The sequence below is a fragment of the Canis lupus genome, chromosome 10, assembly GCF_048164855.1.
Source record: "Canis lupus baileyi chromosome 10, mCanLup2.hap1, whole genome shotgun sequence".
Taxonomy (NCBI): Eukaryota; Metazoa; Chordata; class Mammalia; order Carnivora; family Canidae; genus Canis; species Canis lupus.
This window is the reverse complement of record NC_132847.1, coordinates 11,696,507-11,709,638: the sequence shown is the minus strand read 5'-3', so window position 1 is coordinate 11,709,638 and position 13,132 is coordinate 11,696,507. Positions and strand designations below refer to the sequence as shown.

General features: G+C 36.2%; 1 protein-coding gene across 16 annotated transcripts in view; it reads right to left on the bottom strand.

The window, feature by feature from the left end:
• PRR16 (proline rich 16) overlaps positions 1-13,132 on the bottom strand; it is a 532,382-nt gene that overhangs the window by 205,692 nt on the left and 313,558 nt on the right. The gene's annotated exons all lie outside the window — the stretch shown is intronic.

Sequence of the window (13,132 nt, the reverse complement as noted above, 5' to 3'; positions counted from 1 at the left end):
CGGGCTGCCCTCATGACCTCATTTAAAATTAGGTTGCCTCTCAGAGGGCCCACCTCCTAATATCAGGAGTTAGGACTTCCACACAAGAATTTGGAGATACATAAACATTCAGCTCATGACAGGGCCCTAGGCAAGCAGACTAGATCTCAGAAACAAACAAACAACAAACAAAAAAACTAGCCCAGGAAGCCAGCAACACAGACTGGGTATGAATTCTGAAGTTAAAGAGTTTGTACTGCCAATGAATAGGCACAAGAGTGCTATTAGAGTCTTAAATGACATGTACAAGATATTTGGTTTAGGACAATAGGTTTGCTCCTCTACACCAATTTCTAAAATAAAAAATAAAAAAAGCATAACAGGGATCCCTGGGTGGCGCAGCGGTTTAGCGCCTGCCTTTGGCCCAGAGCGTGATCCTGGTAGACCCGGGATCGAATCCCACATTGGGCTCCCGGTGCTTGGAGCCTGCTTCTCCCTCTGCCTGTGTCCCTGCCTCTCTCTCTCTCTCTCTGTGACTATCATAAAAAAAAAAAAAAAAAAAAAAAAAGCATAACACACACTAATTTGATCAGCATGAGAGACCAAACTCAAACTGCTGAAAAGCAGTTTACTTAAGAATTATGCAGGAGCTAAGTATGCCTCAGGAACAGAAAGAAAAATAACTGATAGAACTTCATAAGACATATAAGAAAATCACCTTTAAAAAAAACAATTTAAGAGTAATATATCAAAGACCAGAGTGAAGCCTAAGCACAGCAGGATGCTGGCTAAGTTAAGGTAAAAGTGCTTTTCTGATTGAATTCATAGTGAATTGCTTCTAGAATATGTATGGGAAGCAATTCGAGAACTGTTAACAGCTCTCACTTCCCAGGAGGAGTGAGAGGCAGAGACTATTCTCATTGCAAAATGGATGCCCTTTTGAAGCTTAAATTTTATAGAATGTTTACCAATAAACTACTTTAAATTACAGAATGTTTATCTATAAACTATTTAAAAATTATATGAATTTGAAAAACAGAGAGAGTGCTTCAATTTCTCACTTTGTTTTTTATATATACAAACACAACCATATTTTGAAGTCTGTGATCAAAAACCTCGCATCAGCAGAGAACATACTTCAGCAAAAGACATTTTTCTAAAGAGTTGTAGGGCCAAGAAATTCTAAACTGTTGGTGCAAACACCATCAAAACAAAATATGTAAAACTCAATAGGATACAAAAACACATGTCAGTCAAGCTACTGTTTTGGTGACATCTACTAGAATGGGCAGAGTAAGTCACCCACTCAGTCAACCGTGACTTTTTATCATTTAACACAGAACATGCCATGATCCATGTGTGAATAGTCTAAATCAGACCTGTCAAAATTTAGGGAGAAAACTATTCAGGATAAATTGCAATGTCAAAATACTGTGAAAGAAATCCATTTGTGAGCCAACTGCAAAGTTAATTGTACTTATAATACGCCCAGTATGCAAAACAATGAAATTGAATGGTATTTTAGAGAGATCGGGTTTTGAGACAGTAACTACTAAGGCTTATCATGCATGTTAAAATTAACAACGATATTTCTTAGCCAGCACTCTTCCATCCCACAAATCTTTAAGTGGCGAGCATTATTTCTTTTTATTTTACGTGTAAGGCCAGAAATTTGCTACGGATCTCACAGACAGAAAGTGGTAGAGAAAGAAGTCACAGTCCGGCTTCATTACAAACACCTATGATCTTTCCAGGTCACATTTCAATGAATTACACATCCATTGGAACATAGCAGGACATGTTCTTTTTGAAACTACTAGTTTTCCAATGGTTCTCGTTGTTTAGGCAAGGTTAAATCAGATTATCTGGTCTGAATTTAAGAGTACAGAACCTTAAAATGTCTTTTCATCTCAGTGCATGTATAATTACATCAATTTACCATTTGGTTTTTCAAGATTATACCTCACTTTAATATTTTTTAAATCCTTTTGCCCCAGTTAACTTCTAATATATTACACATGAAGAAAGTGAAAAACAGCCAGCATTTTAGCACAAGTACAAAACACATACATTTAAGTGGATCACCAGTATATTAGATACCCAGAAAATGTTACAACCCATTATGCCACTGCACACATCTGATCTTTCAACTGTGGATTACTAACACAAGACAATAAAAAATTTTATGTCAATTTGTACCATAGCGTGCTATAATCCAAAGATAACCAAAACCAAAATTACCAAATCCTACATATTTTACTGATGTCATAATTAAGTATGCAAGCTGTATCTCCTTCACATAAAGCAACCACTAAAATTCCCTACAGAAATTGTATAAAAACAATTGGAAAATACTGACACTTAGTATCATTTGTTAAAGGGATTTATATATGTGGTTTTAAAAAAGCATCACTACCCAATTGCTTCCCAGGAGGATATGACTAATCCTTCCTTAAAATAATAGGCGAGATCATATTCAAAGTTACATATGGAACTAACATTAGAGCCTAGTGACAAGTTATCTATTTTGTTTCAAAATTTCTATGTCAAAAACACAGAAGAAGAGTTAGCATCCTATTTATAATCCTCCCAAAAGCCTGTTATCTTTCCATACTACATGTCACTTTTATGAAGGAAGAATTTACCTCCAACTCATCATACCAATTTACTTGTTAATGATCTTTCAACCTTTAGGTGAAAAAAAATCTCAGGGCCATTATTCTGTCTTGTGAAAGAATGGATTGTTTCCCTTACTTTATTTTCAGCTTTACTGACATAATTGACAAAACTGTAATATATTTAAGTGTATAACATTATGATCTGATGCATGTATACACCGTGAAAACATTTCCACAATCAAGTTAATTAACATACAGATTAGGGATGCCTGGGTGGCTCAGCAGTTGAGCGGGCCGCCTTTGGCTCAGGGCCTGATCCCGGATTCCCCGGATAGAGTCCCACATCGGGCTCCTTGCATGGAACCTGCTTCTCCTCCCTCTGCCTGTGGGAGAGGCATGAATAAATAAATGTGTGTCTCTTTCTGTGTCTCTTTTTCTGTGTCTCTCATGAATAAATAAATAAAATCTTTTAAAAAATTAACATAGATTAGACTATTTTAAACAATAGTTTTAAAAATTTCTTATTTTTAAATTTTAATATCCAAAAAACATGGAAATGCTTAAATAACTTTAGATTAAAAAAAAAAACCCTGATATAGTAAAATATCTCACTTGTAATAAAAAGTTCCCATACTTTGGTAGGTGACCTCTAACCCATACCCATACCATCCCTGATTCTTGGGAATCTGAAATATTTTCTAATATAAGCATGTAGAATGAGTTCCAAAACTAGTTTTCCGATGTACTTATGTACAAGAATCCTAACTTTGAAAAACATATTACATATTTTAAAGAATGCTAAAAAATTCAAACTGTCAATAATCTAATTATCAGATATAGTTCATATTTCTTCTAATAAGCATTTAATGAATCTAAATGTAATTATATATCACAATTCCTATTTAAGAATGCCAAAGAAACCACAGGAATTATAATTATATATAATCAAACCCTTTGTTTTGCATGAGAAAATGAATATCCAGAACTGCCAGAGATTTGCCTAAAGTATTAGTGTTGGCAGTGATTTTTTTTTTTTTTTTGGATTTGACACTAAAAGTAGAGACAACAAAAGAAAAAAATAAGCAAATGGAACTATATAAAACTAAAAGGTTTCTTTCTTTTTTTTTTTTTTAGAGAGATTATTTATTTATTCAAGAGAGAGCACAAAGAGTGCCGGAAGAAGACACAGAGGCAGAGGGAGAAGCAGACTCCCCACTGAGCAGGGAGCCAACATGGGACTCCAGCCCAGGACCCTGAGATCATGACCTGAGCCAAAGGCAGACATTTAACTGACTGAGTCATCCAGGTGCTCCCAAACTAAAATGTTTCTGCATAACAAAGAAAACAGCAAACAAAATAAAAGCAATATATGCAATGGGAGAAAATATTTACCCTGTATCTGATAAGGGGCTAAAATCCAAAATATATAAGGATCTTAAAAAACTCAATAGCAAAAACCCAAATAATTGGATTGGAAAATAGGCAAAAAAAAAAAAAAAAAAAAAAAAAAAAAACAAACAAAAAACCTGGATAGCCATTTCTTCAAAAAAGATACACAAATGGCCAATAGGTATATGCAAAGATGCTCAACATGACCAATTGTTAGGGGAAAGCAAATCAAAGCCCCAATGATACATTACCTCACACTTACTAGGACGACTAGTATCAAAAAACCCCAAAATAACAAGTGTTCAGAAGAATGGGGAAAAAACGGCAACTCAGGTTACTTGTTGGTCGGAATATAAATTGCTACAATGAATATGGAAAACAGTATCATGATTCCTCAGAAAATTAAAAATAGAACTGCCATTTGATTCAGCAATCCTATTTCTGGGTAAACTGAAAGGAATTAAAATAAGTATCTTGAGCAGATATTTATATTCCCATGTTCACTGCAGCCTCATTTTAAATAGGCAAAATACGTAAACATGGTTAAATGCCCATTAGCAAATGAGTGGATAAAGAAAATGTGATATATATATATATATATACACACACACACACACTCAGCCAATGAAATATTAGCCTTTATTTTTTTAAAGAATTTATTTATTTGAGAGACAGAACACAAGGAGTGGGTAGAGAGGTGTGTAGAGGGAGAAGCAGACTCCCTGTGTGGGGCTTGATCCCAGGATCCTGGGATCATACCTGAGGCTAAGGCAGACACTTAACCAACTGAGCCATCCAAGCACCCCAAACTATTAGCCTTTAAAAGAAAGGAAATCCTGCCATTGTGACAACATAGTTAAAACTGGAGGATGTTACACTAAATAAAATAAACCAAAGAAAGGCAAATACTACATAATCTCACTTACATATGGATTCTAAAAAAAAAATAAGTCAGAGAGTAGAAGGGTGGTTAATGAACAGGCTGAGGGTTCAGAAAAAGGCAGATATTGGTTAGATAGTATAAACTTCTAGTTATATTATAAAGAGGTTCTAGAGACTGAAAGTATAGCATCAAGACTATAGTTCATAAAAATGTATATTTAAAATTTGTTGACACTGATCTCAAGTGTTCTCACCACACATACACAAAAGGATAACTATGAGAGGTGATGGATATACTAATCAGCTTAACTGTGGCAATCATTTCACAGTGTGTGTGTGTGTGTGTGTATGTATGTACACACACATAATCTCAAAATATCACATTGTACACCTTAAATACATACATTTTTATTTGCCAATAATGCATCAATAACGCTAGTGGGAAAAAAAAAGCTAACAAATAACAGTCATTTATTTGGAGCCGGGTGTCCTGAAAGCCAGTCCTTATCTCTTTTCATCTTATCAAGGTAACAGTAATGATAATGTAAAGCAATTGGCAAAGAAAAATAAGAAAGCACAGATACAATAAAATCAAATACCATGATGTAAGTAGAATAAAATAGTGTAAGGAAGAATTGGGAAGTACTTATATATTAAACAGTTATATGCATGTATATACCTAGAATTACGCAGGCTCTTGTGAGCTGTTTTAATATTTGGTCTTCAAAACACATGCATTTCTATATGCTATAGAGGGAGACACAAAAATGGGAATTAAGACGCATTCCTATTTTACACCATTTAAAATGGATTTTCCATTTTAGAAGACTGTGAGTCTTACAATGGTATTGGTGAAAAGTTTGGTGATTATATTCAAAGAATATGACTTGGCTGAAATACAATTCCCTTCCATGGAAGCAAGAGCTCACCATTAAAAAAAAAAAAATCAGTTTTCTAGATGGAAAAAACAATTGTGACTGTGGTCAGACTTACATTTTAGAAGCTAAAATTTTGCCCTCCCACATAGGAAAGAAAGTGACTGAGAAATTCAAACTGATAAAACCTTAAAAAATTTTCTGCCAGATTACATCTATAATTTGTGAACTAGGAAGTTATTCATTTTATAGATCAAGCCCTGTTATAAACATTTGTGGGCTGAAGTTTCATGTCTCCATCAAATTCATATACTAAAGCTTTAACTCTCAATGTGACAGCATTTGGAGTGGAGCCTTTGGAAAGTAATTAGGTTTAGATGATCTCTTACTAAAATCAAGATATGATACAAAGGAAGCAGCATCTAACGGACCATTAAGTAACCCCACCAACTTAAGCAAGTGTGATGAAATTGGTTCTTAGGGCATACACATTATATTTTGGTTATCACTGCTCTTTTTAATGGCCTTACATCATGGTTTAACAAGTCTACATAGGATTTTGTAAGAATGAAAATCTATGTACCTCACATGATCTGTTTTGCTAAAGGGAAGAAAATGATTTACCACTTGGGAATGTGTTTTCTTCTTCATTGTGCATGGCATCTGAAGATGTAGTGGAAAAAGCACAAAAACAAGGCAGAAGAATTAGGTTATATTTTTAGATACATTAGCTGAACAAATTTGTCTTAGACCAACCAGCTGAAATCTCTGTGCTCTCTATACAAGGAGAGAAGTAGTCTGAACTCAGAGTTACCTGGTCTATTCTCTGCACTGTGCGAGCGAGCCCAGAGTCTAGGGGACAAAGCTGATTAATTGAGGAGGCGGGCTCACAACTCAGATTTCCTTATCTGAGTTCTAATCTGTCACTCACCATTAACATGCAGTAGGAGACTCAAAAATCAGTAAGATATTACCACTAAAGAATTTCCTAAGGCATGACATGCAAATGGAAATGAAAGCTAAAGCTACGATAGTTTCTTTAATATTCTTCTGCAAAATTTGTATTACCCTAAGATTTAATATGTCTACAGTGAGAAAGTTGCAGAAGAAATTTGCACACGATTTATTTCTCCAAGGAGGGTCAAAGATCAAGAAACATGGTTTACTTAGTGAATAAAACAATACTAGTTTTTGAATGACGTAATTTCCCAAAATTATTTCTAACTAAAAAACCTGAAAGCCCAATTTTGTGGAATGAGCCATTGCTAGCTTTTCCAAATCCACATACAATTGGAAAATATATTTCTTATTTGCAAGTTCATCTTAAGTGATATGAATGACATGGATTCTGAGTGGTAGAAAGATAAATTTTGTGTTTAAGTACATGTCTTACAATTTCCAGTTGACTTCAGTCCTATTACAAAAGTCAACACCACTGCCCAAAATAATACATATGCCTATTGTCTTGGTCATCTTTGTAATTCATTGGTATTTTACAGGTGATATCAATGTTACATCCACTGACTATCAATAAGAAAGAATAAAGCATCTGGTTACCAATGCAGTCACTTGAAGGAATATAATGACAGTGAGAAAAGAAGTGTTTACCATTAGTCCCTACTGACACCTTCAGTTACACAATGACAGGGACCACTGTCCTGTCCAAAATACACAAATTGAATTTCTAATCAGTATAAGCTTTAGAGGCTCATGAAGTCTTATTGAAATGGTCAGCATTCTAGTCTGCTGCTACTATGAAAGCCATATGTCACTTTTAGTCCCAAATGCCATAAGTGATTATAAATTGGGATCTAAGAGGATGCCTGAGACTCACTTTTGTTTATGGCTCCATCAGCAAGAAAGTTCTCCTCTGATTCTACATGAGTAAGTAAATGCAACAGATATTCTGGATATCCTGCACTGAACCCCCTGTTGGACACAGTCATTCCTCTGATCAAATATGTCTAAATATTCATTACATACATAAGGCATGAGGCTAGCACAAGAGAACGTGTTCTTGTTAACCATGTGAATCTAAAGTGAAATTAAATAACCAGTTAACAGGCACACAGCTTCGTTAGTCAAGGAGCCATACCCCAACCCAAGATTATCCAACTTTAAAAGTCATGCATTAATTCAGCTTCCTTATAAAAAGAGGAAACACAGTTGGGAGGGCTGGTAGAGAACAGTGAAGGTATTGAAACAATCAGGGCATCTGCCAAGTTCTGTCCTTCCCTTCTTGAGGCTACACTGCATAAAAAACACAGTTGACCCTTGAACAATGAGGGAATTAGAGGTGCCAACCCCAGGCAGCCAAAAATATTCATACTACCTTTAATGTCTTGAAAACATAACTACTAATAGCCTACAGTTGTCAAGAAGCCTTACCAGTAACATCAACAGCAGATTAACACATATTTGGTATGTTCTATGTACTATATACTCTACTCTTACAATAAAGTAAGCCAGAGAAAAGAGAATGTCATTAAGAAAAGCATAAGGGGACAGCCCCGGTGGCCCAGCGGTTTAGTGCTGCCTTCAGCCCAGGGTGTGATCCTGGAGACCCAGGATCGAATCCCACATCGGGCTCCCTGCATGGAGCCTGCTTCCCCCTCTGCCTCTGTCTCTGTCTCCCTCTCTGTGTCTGTCATGAATAATAAAATCTTTAAAAAGAAAAGAAAAGAAAACCATAAGGAAGAAAAAACACACTTATAGTACTGTACTGTATTAACCGGAAAAAAAAAAAAAAAGAAAAAAGAAACCTAGTTCAAACTTGTGCTTTTCAAGGTCAGCCATAATGTTATCAACAATGAAGAAAAGTAATGAGGGTCATGAAGAAGGAGAACAAATAATGGAGAGAACATCCATGATCAAGATATTGTGTTGAGTACATACACAAGTATTAACTCAGTTAATCTTCTTAATATTGTTCCTATTTCCACACATGGAGAAATCACCCTCAGAATAGCAACACCCAGATGAAATCTAGGTCTGTTGGATTCAAACACGGTGCATTTTCGGATAGTTTTGTTTGCTTGCTGTATACAGAGGTGCGCGCATCCCTTCTGTCAGAATGATCAATACAAGGGATGTGAGAGCACTTCTTCCTCTCATCAGACTGGAAGGGAAGCGTTAACTGTGTTCTAAAATTTATTTCATCTTTATTTGCCACCAAACCCAGAAGCTTCTTCCATCTTGTGCCTGGAAAAGAATCACACCATTTGCCACTTAATTGTTCTTTTTCTTAGTTATTCTTTACCATTGTCAGGGTGGGCAAATCATTTCTTTCTACCAAATATCTTAGGAAAACTAAGAGGTGAGCTATTCAAACCTAATGGCCAACTCTGTTATATTTCAAGAAATTCTAGAATGGCTTAAGCTTCATTTTTGGAGTTAGTGTTAAGCAATAAAAGATGACTATGCTCTTGAAAATCCTCTTCTAGTGATAAGGACAAGCAGGTGCCATAGAACATCCTCTGCATACTTCATTTTCCTGGGAACATTTTTATGAATGGCATGCTCCGCATTCACACAGGCAGACTCTCTCATCAGTTGCTTACCTTGAATTCACTTTTCAGTTTCTTCTCACAGGAAAGTTTGCTCTTATTTTCCTGACCTTGTCAAATCTCTCTTATCACCATCCTTTACAGGGCCGATGAGTGCTGCATTTGTACATTTTTTATGAGAGATTGTAATTCTAGTCCTAGGGGAGGAATATAAACTATAGAAGGACAGGGGTTTATCTGCTTTTAAGCAATACTGTCTCCTTAAATGTCTAGCAACATTCCAATGCGTAGTAGGTGCTCTGTAAGTATTTTTTAATAGATTAATTTGCAAATTAACGACCTAGGGTTAAGGCTATACAAATCTGTAGCCATGGAACACAATAAAGTCTACCAGATTGAAATCTTAGTTAATTGGGACACTGTCCCCATCCATAGCTATGTTAGTCGTGACCTGCCTTAGCTCCAAAGACTTTACCAACATGTCATTTTTCTCAATACCAAGAATACAAAGGTATATTTTAAAGAATCAATAAGTATGCATTCAGAATCTTTCCAACACATGAGATGCTATAGAAGTACAAAGAAATACAGGTTGTGCTTCCTCCTCTCAAAAAATTTGTAATGGGGGCACCTGGGTGGCTCAGTGGTTGAGCATCTGCCATCAGTTCAGGTCGTGATCCTGAGGTCCAGGGATCGAATCCCATATCAGGCGCCCCTGTGGGGAGCCTGCTTTGCCCTCTGCCTATGTCTCAGCCTGTCTCTCTGGGCCTCTCATGTATAAACAAATAAAATCTTTAAAAAAAATTCATAATGTAGTTGACTAATATGCTGAGAGAAATTTAAGGAAGTGAAAAAAAAGTAGCAACCAAGAGGGAGGCCACTGGAGTCAGAGTGAGAGGGGCCTTGGGGCAGACCAGGGCCATGGAGCCCAATGCTCAGCCTGAAACACAAAGGAGGGAGATTAAAACAGAAGATGTGTTCTCAGGCCAGAGAAACAAGGAGAACATTAGCTATTCAGAAGGCAGGGAAAAGGAAGGAAGTCTGCTTGACTTCTCCAGAGGGTAGAAAAATAGTGAGAATGTTTCCCTAAGTAAGGAGACCAGAGAACAAAGAATGTCTTAAACCCAGCCTGAGACTTGAGGTGATAAGGTAGGTCACAAAGAGCCACTTCCAATTCTTAACAATGGAAGGACACGTTGGAACTTATGTTTTAGGAAAACTATTCTAACAAGTTTATTTTTTAGGAATAAAAGTAGAAAAACATGTAAGTAATTGGAGGTATGAGGAAAATAGTCATATGCTCTTCTAGAATGGTAATAAATAGGTATATAAGTTCATGTGCAAGTATGTGTGTGTAGAGTGGAGAGAGGGACTAATTGTTGTTGTTGTTTTTTTTTTTTTTAGCATCAAGTCTCCATGTTTTCAGCACTCAGATATCAGCACATTTAAACTCAGTTCAGTGCATCGAAATCTAATTTGTGGAATCTAACCAAAAGCAGAGAGCATGGCAGTTATGCAGTGGTTTCTATGACTGTCTGGATGCTATTTCTTTAGTCACCTCCTGGCCAAGGGCAAGTCAGATGCCACCTCAGTGTGATATTACAGTCAGTCCATGGAAAGATAACCTGTGTCAAGCCCTTGCTTCTTTCTGGCTTTATTGATGAAAGATAATTCCAGCACAACAGCAAAAGGAAAAGCAGAAGACTTGAAGGTCAATTATAACATTTGACCCCTTAAATTGAAGTTACTCTGTCAACCAGCCAGAACATGGAAAGTCTGAAATGACCGACCTGTTACTTTTCTATAAACTTCAAAATGTTTCCTTAAAACATCTCTGAATCAACTAAAATGACACATTCTCCTCTGACCAGCAATGAGAAGTATACAATAATATATATATTTTCTCATTATCACTGGCTATTTAAGGACTGTTTTTTTTTCCTGTTCAGTATTTAGTGTTTAAAAATCCAAGCCCCCTTCAATGAATTTGCTTAAAAAGCTTTAATTGAGCCCCCTTCATTGAATTTGCTTAAAACTGGCTAAACTTCTAAGGAGAAAATTGTAAAAGAATAGTAACTTGATAGAAACAAGTAAAGAGAAAATACTCATGTATCTATACCTGTAAAATGATGGCTACATGCGGCTCAGGTGAGCATTGCTGAATACCAAGAAAGTCAATTTACTTATGGTTGGTCACTTAGAAGTAGTTACAGTTTAAGAAACAAAGTGAATAGGGACATCAACCAGGTATGTCTAACTGCAATATCTGAAAACAGAGTCAGGCAATTCTGGTTTCCTTTTCTGAAATTGAGATTCACAAGTTGAAAAACACCCCTTCCTTCTTCAGTATCTCTTTAAACTTATCACCATTATTATCAGCACCCAGAAGCCAAGGAGATCCATCCTAAGTCAAAGATTTAACATATTCATTCATCAAAAGTTCTGGGGTTTTTATTTTCATTAGCCACTATTTTTTTTCATATTATTTAAGTCCTATGAAAATTAAAAGAAATACAATTTCTCACCTATTGACTGTGTACATGCACACTTTTGTAAAAATTGGTAGATATACTCACTGTGCATTTTAACCAATTTTTAAAGAAACAGAATAAACTTTATATTCATGTAGACACGCAAATCCATTTACCCTTTTTTTAATGTTTGCAAATCTCAAAGCATGAAGGGAATAAAAACTTGTTGTAGACATTTTTAAATTATTTCAAATAGGTAAGCACTTTGGTTGTGACTTACATTCTTCTCTTTAAAACACTGTGCCCGATAACAAAAATTAAATTTTGTTTTTATCCATTATGTTCTTGCAGATAATGCCAAAAGATAATTAATATCATAAAAATGAAAATTGCATCATAATGAGGATGATTTGTCTTCCCAAGAAACACAGATCTAAGAGTGTCAAAGATTTCTAGAAGAGTCACCAGCTCTTTTTTTTTCCCCTAAAGACAGGCCAATGGAGCCTCTGAGTTTAGACAGACTCAGCCACCCACACTAGGTGGGCCACAGTGGATAGGATTTGGTGAGCTATCCTGTTTACTGCCTCACTTGGTAACTAAGATTATTTTCCAAGACTTTCCATATTGTCTCTAGCTTTATTTTTTCTTTTGTGTTTTCCTAGGAATTAAAAAATACTGAAGGATCTGGGAGTTTTTTTGCCAGTCTTGGAAAATGATAATAGTACGAGCTCCTTAGATACTGCCAGGCCCCTTCATTAGGAGGATGTGATGATAGGATCCCCCTCAAGACTCCTGAGAGGAGAGAAGAAATATCTAGCCAAATCCTTAGTCACTTCCCCAGTTAGTAGGTAAGACAATGAGAGGCTAATCTGTCTCCTTAAGCTAAATATTGATGTGTAAGGATGATTCTAAAGTCTTTAACAATCAGTAGGTCATACCAACCAATCAGAAAGAGCAGGAACCTGAGTGCTGGGGCAATCCTCCACAGATTCCTGCTGTGACCAGCAATCATCTTCTAGTTTCTGAATCATGGAGGTCCTACAGATGCACTGGGGGAAACTCTGGGGGGTAGGTGAGAGGAATCAAGGGAGGCTAGGTCCGATCAATAACTATCTTCCAACCTACATAAAACTATTCTAGTATTTCAACAATCCAACTGGCACATGTTTACCATTGTGTACTCCCGAAATTAGCCATATTTACATGCATAAGCATCTCCTCTATATTCTAGGAAGTGTGAAGACTTAATCGCTGGTAGACTTACAAGTAAATCTTTTTTAGTTAAGAATGGAGACCATGTAACACAATGGTTAAGAACCTGGGCCATGCCACTAACTATACAACACTGTTACTACCTCCAGCCTCCTCAATTCATAAAATGGAAATGATAAGAATATTCCTGGGAGTGCTAT